Source organism: Crocuta crocuta, unplaced genomic scaffold (genome assembly GCF_008692635.1).
Source record: "Crocuta crocuta isolate KB4526 unplaced genomic scaffold, BGI_CrCroc_1.0 scaffold44, whole genome shotgun sequence".
In the NCBI taxonomy this organism is placed as follows: Eukaryota; Metazoa; Chordata; class Mammalia; order Carnivora; family Hyaenidae; genus Crocuta; species Crocuta crocuta.
In genome coordinates this window covers 2,111,231-2,127,180 of record NW_027530179.1, presented here as the reverse complement: position 1 = coordinate 2,127,180, position 15,950 = coordinate 2,111,231, and the positions used below count along the sequence as shown (strand labels likewise).

The window sequence follows — 15,950 nt, the reverse complement described above, 5'->3', positions numbered from 1 at the left end:
GGATTACCATAAACGGTACATCCTTGAGTAAAGTCGCTTACTTTCACTGAGCCCAATATTCCCCATCTATGAAATGGGGATAATTATACCTCCTCCAATTTTCTCACAGACTTTCATGAGCCTCAGATGATTAAAAGCCGTGGGGCACCTTGGTGGCTCAGTTAAGTGTCTGACTCTTGGTTTCAGGTCAGGTCATGAACTCACAGTTCATGGGATCAAGCCCAGTGCCAGGCTTGTATGATAACAGTGTCCAGCCTGCTTGGGATTCTCTCTCTCCCTCTTTCTGTCCCTCCTCTATTCCCTCTCTCTCTAAAAATAAATAAGATGAAAAAGGTTTTGTGGCACCTGGGTGGCTCAGTCAGTTAAGCATCTGACTTTGGCTCACGTCATGGTCTCATGGTTCATGAGTTTGAGACCCATGTCGGGCTCTCTGCTGACAGCACGGAGCCTGCCTGGAATTTTCTCCTTCCCTCTGTCTCTGCTTCTCCCCCACTTGCACTTTCTCTGTCTCTCAAAAATAAATAAACTTAAAAAAAATTTAATTTGTTAAAAGCCATGAAACGCCGCAGGGGTGCAGACTGCCGTGGTTTCACCCTGATTGTTAGTGGAGCCCAGAGGGCAGCCATCAGGAAGGGCAGGCCTTGGCCCAGGCATTGTAGGGAGTGCCAGGGGATCGTGGCCAGGATAACACACAGATGGTGGCCAAGACCTACATGCCAGGGAGAATTGTGTTTCAATCACCAGCTGCCAGCTGCCTCCTTTTCCTTTTCCCCAGTGGAAAAGAGGGAAGCATAAGGCCCTGGAAAAGTGACCCAGTTTGCAGATCTGGCAATCAAATACATTTTTAAAATTCTGCAACTCAATGGCTTTTGGAAAGTGCTTCGCAATTTAGGTTGCGAGAATAGATATCTAAACCAGATGCATCTGCTGTAGGGCAATTGTAGCAACGGATTCTTTGTTCGGAGGGAACAGGCTTTTGTGGGTATTGAGCGGACTGAGCCCGGTGATAACAGCTGCTCCTGGGATGAACTGGGTATTTAGGAGGCAAGGTAACGTTCTTGTGCCTCACCTTAGTGCACTCTGCACTAGATAGTTCTGGATTGAAGCAGTTAATCAAGGGGATGAGACTCAGTGACTGAATGGTTAATGAGCCTCCCTTGACTCGTGACAGCCAGGGAGGGACCCAGGTATTAGAGGGACGAAAGCTGACTCCATATTCTTTTTACCATCCCCCAGTGGTGGCTTTTCTGTCAGAATCAGCAAGAATTATAATGTCCTCAAGTGGTCATATCTGGTCCTTTTGTATAGGACACTGGCCAATACCGCCCACCATCCCCATCTTCTCCCAGCCTCCCTAGAGACAGTTATTGATTAAATCAACACTCTGTTGACATGTTTGGTGACAACAAAATCACAAGTCAATAGAGATGTAGAAAGGACCCCGCTGTGGGGAAGGGAATGTTCTCTGGGTGCAAGTGCAGGAGAACAGGTACATAGCCATTGCTTACACAGTAAGGGTGAGGGGTGGGTTCTCCACTTGAGAGAAGAATGCCACCATTTTGAGGGGAAGGTAATGTTAAAAATGTTTGACAGCCAGTATTGTATGGGGCTGGCCAATCAGAACCGTGATACCAGGTGAAGATCATTTCAGCTTTTGGGATTCCTACATTTCGGGAGATAACTGAAGACAAACTTCCCTTACCCATATCAATAATTTTTCAGTAACTCTCCAGCTCATAGCTGGTGTTCATCTGTGAGGAAGCCATTGGAGGCTATGGAGGCTGTTTAACCTGGCTAATGGGGGAAAAGTCCAAATTCACCCAATCAAAAACACGAAGTTGAACCCCACATTCAAGGCAATATATCTTCACTAGCATCCCTTTAATTGTAAATTTATGAGAGGTCCATATTCATTCTATATTCTTGGACCAAACGGCAGACAACCACCGAGAAACACAGAGACAAGCAGGGGCAGAGAAGAAAGAAAATTATCCAATGTTCTCAATTACTTTCTCTTTTTCAATTCTAAGTCTGGGATACTCCACTAAAACTCACCAACCTGAATGAGTTGGCTGTATCTCAGAACCAACTGGGAATTATGATCTCATACTCAGTACAAACCCTGGGGTGATGAGCAACTTCCAGACCTTCTCTGGCCCTATTTTCCTGTCTGTGGAGTCAAAGAACAGAGAGAGGGAAATCAAGCACCCTGACATCATATGCCAGGAATAAGCCCTCAGGATTCCCAGAAGCACTGCACTTGCAGGATGATAGTCTGGCTTCCTTGAAACAGTCTATCACGACATTCTCTGGCAGAGTGATTATGCCTCAAGAACTGCTGCTGTGAAACTGGCCTGGAACACATTAGTGAATTATTCTCCCAAATCTTAGGAACCACCAGTGCTTAAAATCACCCACTTTCCTGGAAACACTTCATCAGCCCTGACTGGCCCATACTTTATTGGGGGAGGGGGAGGAGAAGTAAATGGCCTTGCACACCTTTGCAAGGTTAGAAGCATGTTCACGAAGTAGCCACATCTGTGAGGTCCTACCCCCCAAAGTCACCAAGTTGTGTGTCCACACTCCACCTAAATGGGGCAAGAGAGGGATTTGTTCTGGAAATGATTTATTTCCTAAGCTCTACACATCTCTGCCTTTTCATGCTCTCTGGTAGCCTCAGCCCTTGTCCTCTGGGGCCCTAGCCCACATACTCTCCTGGCTCCTCGTGGGGAGGAGGAAGGCGGGATGACAATCTGAGCCTATACTTGCTCAGCCTCTGTGACCAGGGCTCTGCTCCCCACTCTAGTCCAGCACACATGGCCTCCCTTAGCATTGCCTAGCGATGAAAGTTTCCTGGAGTATTTGTACATCATCTGCTTCAGTCATTCTTACCCCAGGCTGTGCATCAGAATCATCACCTGGGGAGTTTCTTAGGTTTTTTTTTTCCATTTGTTGTTTTGTTGTTTTAAAATCACCCTAGACCACTTGAATTGGAATTTCTAGGGGGTGGAAGCTGAAATTCTGTATCTACCAGAGCTGTTTCTGATGCATAGGGAGGTTTGAGGTCTACAGATCCATATTTTCAGCCATCTATTGCTCTTTCTACATTCTCTTGCACGTTGGTACCTTCTATCACCAGCCTATAGCACTCTCTACTAAAAAACCTACACAGAAAGAGAATATTGAGGGGTTGCATTTAGGAAGGGGCCAGTGATGAGTGAATGAATGGATTAATGGAAGTGTGGGTTCCGAAGTGATCTACCCAACACTTTTTGATATAATCCAATAACTAAGGCTGTTACTTAAGATTGTGTTCAACGTCTCATACAGTATCAAATATGTTGCACACTTATGCACTGGCAAATAGAGTGTTTTCTGCAGCCCCCAAATTGTGCTCTGCCTTCACAAATTGAAATGAGCCATGGTCCTTGCCCCCAGGAAACTCTCAGTCCCATTGGAAAGTCATGAAACATAGACTGAAAAAACATCAATGTAAAAACCATTATGTACTAAATGTCTACAATGTACCAGGCACCATGCTAAGTGCAGTAAATATGTTAGCTCACTTAGTTTGCCTCTCACAATGACCCTGTGAGGTAGGTATTTTTATCCTAATTCACAGATGAGAAAATGAAGGCCCAGGGAGGTTGCAGAATTCATCCAGGCCACCCAGCTAGTAATGAACAGAGCCAGATCCACCCCCAAGTTGGTCTATCTCCCAAGTGAGCGGCACTGTGCAAGTGAGAAACATGCCTGGAGCTGAAGATGGCAGAAAGCTGGGCGAGTTTGGGAGTGATTAGGATCAGTAGCCAGACTTCGAAGGATGGGTGATGCTTTCATGTGCAACAAGAAAAGAGCCTCAGACGAAGGAGAACAGCATCAGCCGAGGAAACAAGAGCCCAAAGGCTAAGATTTAGTAGTCCCTTGAGCTCCTCCGAGAGCTTCCCTTGAGCAGCTTGCCACTGTGCAGTTGCTTGGCCATGACCCTCAGAGGGCATTGTTCTCCTGAACAATTACTGGCACCAAAGATGGCAGATCTATTTTTGCTCTGACTTGGAAAGAGAATCTGGTGGCATTACGGTTTGGGCAATTCCCTTTTTCCTGTAGTAGACTAGAGTGGAAAGGGCACCAGCTTGGAAGCAAGACAGGGTTGTGTTCTGACTCGAGCTCCACCACGCCGTAACCATGGTGAGATACTGACCCCCACCGAGCCTCAGTTTGCTGGTATGAATGACAAGGATCCCAGCACCTGACTTATGGAATTGCCGTGGAGATTAGAGGTCATGCCCATGAAGGACAAAAGGACCCAGCCATCACTGCAATTTGTTATGGGCTGAGTTGTATCTCTCCAAAATGAGTATGTTCAAGTCTAACCTCCAGTCCCTCAGAATGTGACCTTAATTGAAGATGGGGTCTTTAAAAAGGTAACTAAGTTAGAGGGAGGTCATTAGACTGGGTCCTCATTCAGTAAAGCCAGTGGCTTTATAACAAGAGGAGATTAGCACACAAACAGACACAGAGGAGGGACCAGGTGAAGTCCCCAAAAGATGATGACCATCTACCAGCCCAGGAGAGAGACCTCTGAAGAAATCAACCCTGCTGACATGTTGATCTCCAATTCTAAGCTCCAGAACTGTGAGAAAGTAGATTTCTGCTGTTTAAACCACCCAGTTTGTGGGACTTTGTTATGGCAGCCCTGGAAAACTAATTAGAATTCAGTAACAATGATACCATTCTTTTTTTTCTTTTTTCTTTTTTTAAATTTAAAAAGGGTGAGTGTGGCCCTCTGGTCTGTGGCTTAATATTTATTGAGTGCTTATTCTGAGTATGTTTTTGATGACTGTTGAAAAATGGATTATTGGTGTGTCCGAACAGAGCACAAAAAGACATACAATCCAAACTGGAAGACAAATTAGAATTTATCTCTAGTTCCAGCACTGCCCCCATGGAAGTGTGGGCTCCCCTTAGTTTTTCAGATGAGAAAACCAAGGGCTAGTAAGGGCTGTGTGCTTCAAAGTCATGACTCAGGAGACCCAAGCAAGCATTCGTGAATTCTAAATAATAATATTGTCTTACAGTCAGGCGAGCCATTTATGATAGACCTGTGGATAGTGATTGCCATAAAGATGATGATGAGAAGTACAGATCTCTGTAATTTATTAGGTGCTCACTCAAGTTGTCCTCTGAAGTCCCATTACTGTTTAACGATTCTACAATTTCTCACATTTATTTCAAATCCAAGGTAAACATCACTTAGGCTTCTGAGCCTAACCATAATGATCTCTTGCATTTATCCAACCCACGTCTGACTTACTATGCACTTCAGGCCTTCACTGTCCTTCTCGTACACCATTGCGATAGCTTGTGTTCTTTCCCTCTCTGCCCCCTTGTCTACATGGACGCATGATCAACCTTCCAGAAGTGCTCTTCTCACATGCTATTCCCTGTTCAGCTCCTCATTGCTTTCCAAGTAAAGGCAGTTGCTTTCATTGATACTCAAGGCCTTCCATGACCTAGATTTTATATTCCAGAGCAAGTATATATAATAAGCATCTATCAGATTTTCACTACTGAAGGTGGTTGATTTTTTCATAATTGAAAATAGTGTAAGAGGTTTTCTGGTGTCTGTGCCAAAGTAAAAATGCAAAAACTAATCTTTGAGAATCAATTCTGGTGGTGGGGAGGAACAGTTATTATTGTCAAACTATCTTTCAGTGTTTGGCAAAACCAAAGTAATCCTACCATTTACTTGGTTTGTTAATCTCCATCTTTCCCTGCCCCTTGGCCTCAGGATAATCACTGCATATTCCAGTTCGATCCATCCTTCGATGTCAAGGAAAAAACTGCCTCCTGACTGGACATTCCTTGATCTGCTTAGCTATAAATAGTCTCTATTTCCTCTGACACCCGCGCTTAATCTAGGTCCTTAACCTTCCTCCTTGTATTAGACTTATTGTCGTAAGCATAGCTTGAAGCAAATCTATTCATTCCCTTACTCATGTATCCATGAGTAAGGATTCATTCACTGGAAAAACATTTATTAAGTCCTGCTAAGTGCCAAGCGTTCTGTTAGGGAAAGCAGCAGAAAACAAGCAAATGATCCCTGTCTCCATGGAGCTTAGAGTCTAATGGAGTAGATGAGCATCATTAAAGGATTTGTCCCTCCATTCACTGTTTAACCACGACCATGAAAGTGTGACCAAGGAAAGCAATCATAACACTAATATGTTGTTGAGCACTTACTATGTGCCATGCACTGAGCTGAGCATTGACTGTATTAAATCTTTGAATCTTCATAGCAATTCCAGTGCAGGGATTTTAATATAATATCTAATTAACACTATGATATCAAATGAACTGAGCCACAGAATGGTTAAATAATTTCCCCCAAATTACATACAGAGTAAGTGGCAGAGCCAGAATGTGAACTGAGAAAGTCTAACTCCAGAGCCCGTCCTTTTAACCACTGTGCTGAACTGTCTAATAAAATCTATTAACAGAGGGACATGACCTGATCCTGGGGATCTGTGGAAGGTATCCTGAAGGAAGTATTTAGTTGAACTGAAATCTGAAGTGTGAGTTGGAATTAGCTAAAAACAAAAGGGAGGACAGGGGGAGAGGAGGTTGAGGGTTCCATGCAGAACAAAGATCATATGCAAAGGCCCTGAGGTAGAGAAATGCATGGCACATTCAAGGAACTGAAAATGGGTCAGAGTGGCTGGAACACCAAAAGGAAGCAGGGGGTGGATATGGGAGGGCTGGTGAGGTGAGCAGGAGCCAGGACAGGCAGGGTAATTGCAACCACAGGAGAGGTAAGATTGATTAGGAAGACAGTAGAGAGAGTAGAGATGATAGCCAAGAACTGAGGCCCAGAGATTTCCAGCAACCAGAGGTCCTGTCAAGGAAGACGATTGAACCAAGACATTTGGGAATGAGAGACCAGAGAGACAGGAAGGAAACAAGGTTAGAAGAAAGTCCAGAACCAGGGAACACCAGGCTTCAAGAAGCAGAGTGTCACAATTACGTCCAGTGGTGGTGAAAGGGGGCTGATTTTGCCCATTGGATTTGGAGACATGAGATGTTCTCAGCAAGGGGGCTCTCCTTGGAGTGAGTAGGGAGGAAGTCATACTGGGGGCAGTTGTAGACTATGTGGGAGTTGAGTGACGGTGAGTGTATACAACTTAGGAGATTTGCAAGGTGAAAGAGAGAGTGGAGGGTCCTCCCATACGTAACCCACTTGGCCTTCATGCCGCACAGAGTAGTGATATTATATGTGTGACTTTCTTTTTAAGAAAGGAACTCAATGTATTGCACGTAAGGACTCTATCAAGGGAAGCCATGCCTCTTACGAAAACTTGGCCTATGGCTGGCCAATGAGACAAGTTACTGTCCCCTTTGAAAGAGGCCACCTGCCTATCTCCCTGTGTACTGCTTTGCATGTTCTGGGGAACATGTTGCCTATACATTCAGGTGGCTATTTTTTAAACATGTACTTCTGATCAAAATAGTAGGTGAGAGACTGATAGGCACATACATCATTTTACTGGAGAATAAGTCAAAGCAGATTCCTTTTGATGGCAGATGCTACATTGTAATTTTCGATGAATTTTCGATGGCAAATTCTGCTGTGAGTATTACTCTTTGTTCATCTCCGTGAGGCGCAGGGTATAGCCATAATCTCCCTCCTGAGCTTGAGGATTAAAAATCCTCAAGTATAACTTTAAGAGCCTGGCTTCACAGATCTGTACTTTCCACTGCAGAGGTGACAAGACTTATCTTTGCTGACATTATTTAATTAGATGATTCATCCCTCACACATGCAGAAGGATAAGCTAAATATTTATTTAACACAAACACGAAACACAATACCAATTAAAGGACTGCCTTGAACATTTCTTTTTTCTATTTAATTTTCCCTTTCCTTGAAATAAGGTCCTGCAACAGCATTGTGTCAGGGTGGCTCGGTACTATCAGATTACAGAAGAACATTTGTTTGTACACAATGGGGTCAAGTTTTCCAAAACACACTGCCCATGTGCGCGGTGTTGATAACCTTTTACACTTCTTTCCCTGTTGTAAATCCCTGGAGGGTTTTAACCTTTAAGCAAGAGATTGCCATCTTTATGAAAACATGAAGTTCCTAACTCTGCTCTTATCGCATTGATTTTCCTACTTTCATTTACTGTGTGGAAGGGGTTCCCCTAAGTCCCGGCAAAACAATGCCAGGGGTGTGCTCTGGCTATGATGGAGGGTAGCCCTGTGGTTGGCTGCAGGGATGTATTGAGCAGCAGAGGGCTTGGCTCTGGAGCCAAGCCTGGCAGATCTGTGGTTCTACCTTCCACTGGGTGAGATTCAATAGAATACTAGAGTGTTAATCATAAAAGTAATGGACCAGAGGCGCCTGGGTGGCTCAGTCAGTTGAGCTTCTGATTTCGGCTCAGGCCATGATCTTGTGGTACGTGGGTTGCAACACTGCATTGGGCTCTGTGCAGAGCCTGCTTCAGATTCTGTGTCTCCCTCTCTCTCTGCCCCTACTTTGCTCGCACCCTGTCTCCGTCTCTCTCTGAAAAGTAAACATTAAAAAGAAAGTAATGGACCAATCAGAACTGTTTCTGGTCACTATGCAGGAGCAGGGGGCCCTCATTCTGGAAGGTGGGTAGGTCTTCGGGATGGTGCGAGTGCTGGGTGGCTGAGGCAAAGGGGGTCGGCGGTCACTCTGGACACTCCAGGGGCTTGAGGGGCAGCAGTTATTTACAACATGGTTTAAACTATTCCAACATTTGAGGGGCGCCTGGATGGCTCAGTCGGTTGAGCAGCTGCTCTTAGTTTTGGCTCAGCTCATGATCTCATGGTTCGTGAGTTCCAGTCCTGCATTTGGCTTGGCGCTATGTGAAGCCTGCTTGGGATTCTTGCTCTCCCTCTCTCCCTCTGCTCTTCCCACGCTCTCGATCTCTCTCAAAATAAATAAATAAACATTTAAAAACTATTCCAACATTTTAATAATTGGCAGGACCACTTTAGCCCTCTGTGTCTCCTGCTTTCAGAGACCTCATCTTCTCTGTCCTCTGAGAGCAAGCATGGCTGTCCTTGGCCCGTGACTTCGTTTCTCTGAAATTTTCATTTTTCCTTCTAGGGATAAGAATAAGGTGTATGTGCTACTCAAAATGAAAAAAAAAAAAGGTATTATTTCCCCCCAAATATAGTTCCCTGAGAAGTCACAAATATTCCAAGATTTCTTTAATCTGGAGAGTCTGATATTAGCCAACGCCATTCTTTACTAGTCCTCAGCCTCCCTGGTTTCTTGGTTTCTGATGCCCTTAGTGCCTCCTCATTCATGGGGTCCCCTTTCCTCCTCCTGGGTCTCTCATCAATCACTCCAGCTTTTGCTCCTTTCCCTCCTTCTCCCATGATTCCTCCTCCTCCTCCTCAACTGCCCTACTGTGGGCCTGCCCAAAACTCCCCTGGGTCCTTGGCTCATTCCCCCCGACACCCTTTCTCTTAGACAGCTTGTCCACTTCCATAGTTTCATTAATGAAGTTACAAGAGAATTCCAAACTTTATTTCCACCCTGATCTCCTTGCTACATATCAGGAACATCTCCCCAACCACACGGTTTCCATCTGGGTGGAAAACTCACCTCTCCAAAGACTGAATGTCAGTCTTCTCTCCCACTACTACCTCCTAACCCATCCCTTCCAAGACTGCCCAGCTTCATTGTCCAGTTCCCCGGGCTCACCACTGCACAGGTATTCCTCACACAAGAATCCAGGGCAGGAGAGGGAGCGGCAGTTCGACCGGCCACCAAGTCCTGTCTCTGCCTCCGCTGCTGTTTGCTTTCCCTCAGCTGCCACCCTGGTTTGGACATGATCACCTCACACCTGGATGATTGCAGCAATCTCCTGGATGGACTTCCTCTCCCCTCCCCTCCACTGCCCCGCTCAATAACCCTAACACACCATCAGCAGGTTCATTTGCCTAGAACGCTGGTTTCCATAGATTGCTGTCTACCACATTCAAATTCTTCAGACATTCTCAAGTGACCAGGCAATATTTGGGCAACTTCACCTGGCACGCATGAGCACCACAACCTAAATAGAAACCCACCTCTGGCACGTTTTTCTTCTGTAACACATGCACACAGAACAAGCTGATCATGGGGCATCTGGGTGGCTCAGTCGGTTAAGCTTCTGACTTTGGCTCAGGTCATGATCTCACGGTTTGTGGGTCCAAGCCCTGCGTCAGGCTCTGTGCTGACAGCTCAGAGCCTGGAGCCTGTTTCAGATTCTGTATCTCCCTCTCTCTGCCCCTACCCTGCTCACGCTGTCTCTCTCTCAGAAATAAATAAAACATTAAAAGAAAAAAAAAGAACAGGCTGATCACTCACAGGCTTTCACTGTACTTTCTTTTGCAAAATGTGTCATAAATATCAACAACAAATATTGGTCAAATGGATTGCTGCCTCTCAGCCTCTTCTCAAACCATTCTTGGCCCCTGAAATTTCCCATTCCTCCTTTCTGGGCTGTCTTCTCGGGTTTTGCTATTCGCTTAGTAACAGCAATAATTGCTATCATTTATTTATCAAGCCTTTGATACATGCCAGACATTAGCCTAAGCACCCTGCATGAACTAGGTTCATTTAACCCTTAGATCCAATACTGTTAGAACTATCATTGTCCCCATTTTATAGATGAAGGAGCTGAGGCATAAGTAAATTAAATAACACATCCCGGTCACACGGTAAAGTAGTTAAGTCCGTTACCAGGGTTGGAACTCTTAATCTTCACGGTGTCCTGCCTCTTTTTGTATTTCCTCCAGAGATGCATCTTCTTCCTGAATACACTGCATGTCCCTGCCTTATGGACCTTTCTGGAGTGCCCTGTGAGTTGTGTAGCATCGCCTAGTACTTAGGCATGACTTTAAGTCGGCCTGCCTGAGCTGGGGTCCCGACTTTTCTAGTTGCTGGCTGTGTGCCTCAGGAAACTTACTTAAAACTTGTGTGTTTCTTCATCCATAAAACAGCTACTATAATAGCACTGGACAGATAAGATTATTGGAATAACTAAACGAGTTAACAATCTTTGGAAAGCCCTGAGCACGGTGGCACATAATAACCACTCAGTAAATATTGCCAGGTATTATTAAAAGCTCCAATGCCTGTGTTTTGCCCTCTATTAAGAATCTAAGGGAATTAAGGGAAAGGATTCACTGCCTGGGTAACTGCATAGCACTTAGCAAGTCTATCCAGCACAGACGCTGTCACCAAACTGTGACTTCCAAGGTTTCACTTTCGGGATTATTTTTAGGAACTAGGCAAGATTTCAGTTATTTAACCTTTATGACTAGAATCACACCATGTGGGCTGAAATGCTGTGTTGGTAAGTTACTTGTGACTTCATAGTGTACCCATAGCCAGTGCAGATATTTCAGTCAGCAAGCCGCCCAGCAGTACTTACTAAGTGCCGAAACTCATGGACACCCTAGACACTGAGGCAAACTGAGAGAGCCCCTCCTAATGCTCTCTATTCACATGCACACATGACAGCCATGGGCGATTCTAGCTTGAACTACATTGAGAGATGTTGGGGGGATAGTTCTAGGGGCACACTGTATGATTAAAAAACAACCCTGATTTATTGCCCATCCATACATAGCTCAGTCCAGAAAGCTGTGGATCGTGCAAAGGTTAATTAGTATTTCTCTCTTTCCTTTTTTCTTGAGATTGGGACACACGTGTCAACGTGCCATTGAATAAGACGTATGACCCCCATAATCATTTGGCACTGGAAGAGCACATCCTGTTTACCTCGAACATTTAATCTGGTTTCGTAAAATTCGCAAGGAACAAGGGAGCCAGCCTATCTGCAGTGAAGTCAGGGGTGTGGCAGTGCCCTTGTTTGGGGAAATGGAAATCTCTGCATTCTCATATGTGGGTGTGAGTGGGTCTGTTCCTCTCACGGACAGACAGCGGCAGCCAGAATCCCAATGCACATTGCCCACGTGCTCACAGCACCTGGAACCTCCAGCCCCCAGTGCTCAGCCACGTGGAAGGGCGTTGTTGTGCCTGCTTCTCCATTTGGCAACTTTATCTCTTACAGTTAGGACTCCATGGTTCCCAACCCTAGCTAATCTCAGAGATTTAAAAAAAACAAAAAAGACCATGCCCATAGCTCTTTCCCAGAGATTCCGATCTAGTTGCTCCAGTGTCTAGGCATTGTTTTTTTTTTCTAAGGTTTCTAGGGTGATACTAATGGGCAGCAAGTGTTAGAATCTGCTCAAATCTGGCCCAGGCAATAGCATGATCTGTCTTTTGACTCCCAGCAAAACTGGGAACCCATGTTGCTATGAAGCTGATAGAATCCAGCCACGCACGTTAATTCTCTACTCTACATGACTTTTATCCTCACCTCACTGAGCCCAAATGGGGCTGGAAAGCCAGAGAGACCTGGGCTTTTACTTATCTTGGTGCCCCAAAAAGATCCATTGTGTGATGCTGGGCAAACCACTTAATCTCTGAACCTTTCGTTTTTGTATTCCATAAAATGAGATAGGGCACGTGCTTCCCCTGTGAGGGGGTGAAAGAAGGGGCAGTCTCTGCATGGAGCTAGCACCACACAATACGATGAAGGAATTACTCAGATTAGCCATGACTGGGAGAAGGGATCCAGTTGGGCAAATTTAACCGGATGCTCAAGAAGCACTACAGAGTGTCCAAAGTCAGCAGGGTCAAATAGCCTTCTGGTTTTGGATAGAGAAACGTTTGAAAGGCCAAGAAAATATCAAATAGCAACTGAAAGTATTTTGTAATCATTCTCGGGTTTGACATTGCCTATTTGTAACTCCTTTCTAATCCCTCTCTCCATGACCCGTATCGACTGGTTCATAGTGAATTTTTTTTATCCACTTGTCTTGTGACATTGTGCAGGGAAAATAAATGGTTACCTTTTCACAGAGGGCTGAAAAGGGTAGAAAATGAACTTATCTGTTAAAAAAAAAATCTATTGGGGCGCCTGGGTGGCTTAGTCGGTTACGCGTCCGACTTTCGCTTGGGTCATGATCTCGCGGTTCGTGGGTTCGAGCCCCGCGTCGGGCCCTGTGCTGACTGCCAGCTCAGAGCCTGGAGCCTGTTTCAGTCTGTGACTCCCTCTCTCTCTGACCCTCCCCTGCTCGCGCTGTCTCTCTCTCTCTCCTAGAAATAAATAAAACATTAAAAAAAAATCTATTATCCATTAAATAAAAAGGGAACCTCTCCTACCCTTATCCTACCTTCCCTGGACCAACCACTGAATCTAACTTGCTTCTAGCTAATTAGCTAGGTAGCTAGTCATTCATCTACCTATCGAATTTCATTTCCCTCCCCTCCCCTCCCCTCTCCTTCCCTTCTCTTCCCTTCCCTTTCCTTCTCTCTTCTTTTCTTTCCTTTTCTTCCTTATTTCATTTCATTTCATTTCATTTCATTTCATTTCATTTCATTTCACTTCATTTCACAAGGCTGCCTTTGATGGCCTTCAAGAAAGAAGGCCAAACCTCCAGTCAGTAAACCTAGAGTTTAATCTGTGGGTCGCTATTATTTTTTTTAATGTTTATTTATTTATTTTGAGAGACAGCACGTGTGCATGAGCAGAGGAGAGGGACAGAGAGAGTGGGAGGGAGAATCTTAAGCAGGCTCCACAATCAGTGGGAAGCCCACTGTGGGGTTTGATCCCAAGACTGTGAGATCATGATCTGAGCTGAAATCCAGGGTTGGACACTTAATTAACTGAGCCACCCAGGTGCCTACGGGAAGCTATTTTTAATAGTAATTGCCAAAGTCAAAACTCAACGCAAAAGTAATAATGATACAAATGTATAAGACTCTTTTGGACTTCTCTAAGTGTTAAAAGAGCTGTTGACACCTCCCATGTATTATTTTCTCTTTCCGTGAGAAAAGGTGTTGTTAAAAATCGATAAATGAGTCTGACAATGAGAATTTATGGTACTCTGTGCCCTGGCTTGTCCTGAGAGCTGAGAAGACAGAAAATAACTGGTAAGATACACAGCAAATTATTGATGAGATAACTGGGGGAAGGAGAAAGAAACAGTGGGTACTGGAGGGTGTTGGAGATATTCTATTACAAGAAGAATATATTCAGGTGCTATTTATATAATTCAGAAACGAAAGACCAAAACATTAGCCTTTTATGGGAGGAAAAACTGAGTGGCAGTGAAATGACAGGGCCTGGCTTTCTACAAAGCATACGAAAACATGCTTTAAGCAAGGCACACATCAAAGAGCTTTTCCTCCTTGTAAAATACTCAAGGCCAAGTCTGCCCAGCTCTCAAACTCAGCACTTCTCTTGACTTCCTTCCCAGCACTGACTGTAAATCCTTTCCCCTCCATCATGGGTGGGAGGTTACAGTTTAACACTTCGGAGATCACCCGTGGCCCCAAGAGCTGCCTAGGAGCTGAGAGTAGCCACTGCTCTCCCTCCTACACACGGTGCCGCCTCTCATTAGCACAACGGCAACATGGCTGCCTGACCACGGAAACACTCATGGAGGCCTTCGTGAATGCTCTCTCTGGTCTTCATCATATTTTCTGACTCTGGGTTGGGAAAATTCATTTTAAAAAGAAAGAAGAAAAAAGAAAGAAAAAAAAAGAAAGAAAGCTCTCTTTATTATAGAGAAACCGCTTACAAGATGCCATCTAGTTGCCTGACACTCAGCCTTCCTAAACACAGTCTCATCAACTTGCCCCACAGCCTGAACAACGCTCTGGAGCAGATATGCTTTATGCTGGCAACACACGTGTCACCGCTATACAAGACAAAGTCAGGCAAAGAGGATCATAACTGGTCTGAGGCGCCCCCGAGCTCTTGCTACAAAGAGAGATGAGCCACAGTAGGAGAATGCCTGTTACCTGTCCAGCACCGCAGTCCCCAGGCTGGCTTCTGCTCTGATCAGATGCCTAAAATCATCCAGGTTTCCACTATGAGGCCGTTTGCCCCATGCTCTCCCAGAAAATCTACACCCGATGAAGGGAAAGCCAAGCAGGATTCATTGTGAGGGCTCACCCCCTCCCGTGCCTCCCCGGCAGTGGTCCTCAGAGCCTCACAGAGCCATCCGTGAGAGGCTCGCTTCTGTTTGAAAAACAAGAAGTGATTTCCTGGTCCTCTTCCGCGGATGGCGTGTGCGATTTCCCTTACGCCCATGGGAAGTCCTTCAGATCCTTCTTATCTAGAAGCCTCTCCACTGAGTGGCCAGGCTTGTTTGGCCAATGCCCCTAGTTCTTGCTTTTCTTTCACCAAGGAAAAAAAAAAATCAGAAAAATGAAACCAAAGCAAACCCCAAATGGGTTAGAGCTAAGGAGTGGTGTAGGATGCATTGTTTAAGCCTTTGAAAGATGTTCACTAAATCATATTGGATTTTTGTCTCTCCTTCTCGCTGCACCCTCCCCTGCTTGTGCACGCGGGCGCTCTCTCAAAATAAATAAGTAAACTTAAAAAAAAGATAAAAAAAGATTTCCTAGTTCTCTCAGATTTCCAGGAAAACCCTGGATGTTTATGCATCCAACGCTGTGATGCTTAAAATATCATCTTGACAACACTAATATTTAAAGATAAGAAGATACATGGAAAAAGAGTAGGCTGTACTCAGGTTGCTGTATTTAAAGATGAATTATAATCAGAGTCTTTGAGCTGGAAGTGACCTACCCATCCCCATTTTACAAGTCGGAAAACTATGACCCAAGGAGAAACTGGGATGTGCCCAAGGTCAGAACACAGATGAGAAGTGATAGATTATCACTCTTGTTCTCATACTTTAGTGTGGGGAATGTTGTTCCGTGAGTCCTACTCTGGACTCTTTCCCATGGAAAGGCTGAGGAATGAGGCCTGGGCTGGAGCCCAGGAATCTGCATTGTAAGTAAATGCTCCAGGTGAGTCTGAGGTAGGCATTCCCCAGACTGTATTTAG

The 15,950-nt window shown here is 45.0% G+C and overlaps 1 protein-coding gene across 7 annotated transcripts in view; it reads right to left on the bottom strand.

Moving 5' to 3' along the window:
- ADGRF5 (adhesion G protein-coupled receptor F5) overlaps positions 1-15,950 on the bottom strand; it is a 104,905-nt gene that overhangs the window by 58,269 nt on the left and 30,686 nt on the right. Inside the window, exon 1 of one of the 7 annotated variants that reach the window (XM_077764830.1) lies at positions 14,897-15,127. The exons of the other annotated variants lie outside the window; for them this stretch is intronic. The gene's annotated coding sequence lies outside the window, so the exon portion shown is untranslated. Of the gene's footprint in view, positions 1-14,896; positions 15,128-15,950 lie in introns of those variants that run through there. 7 annotated transcript variants of the gene reach the window in all.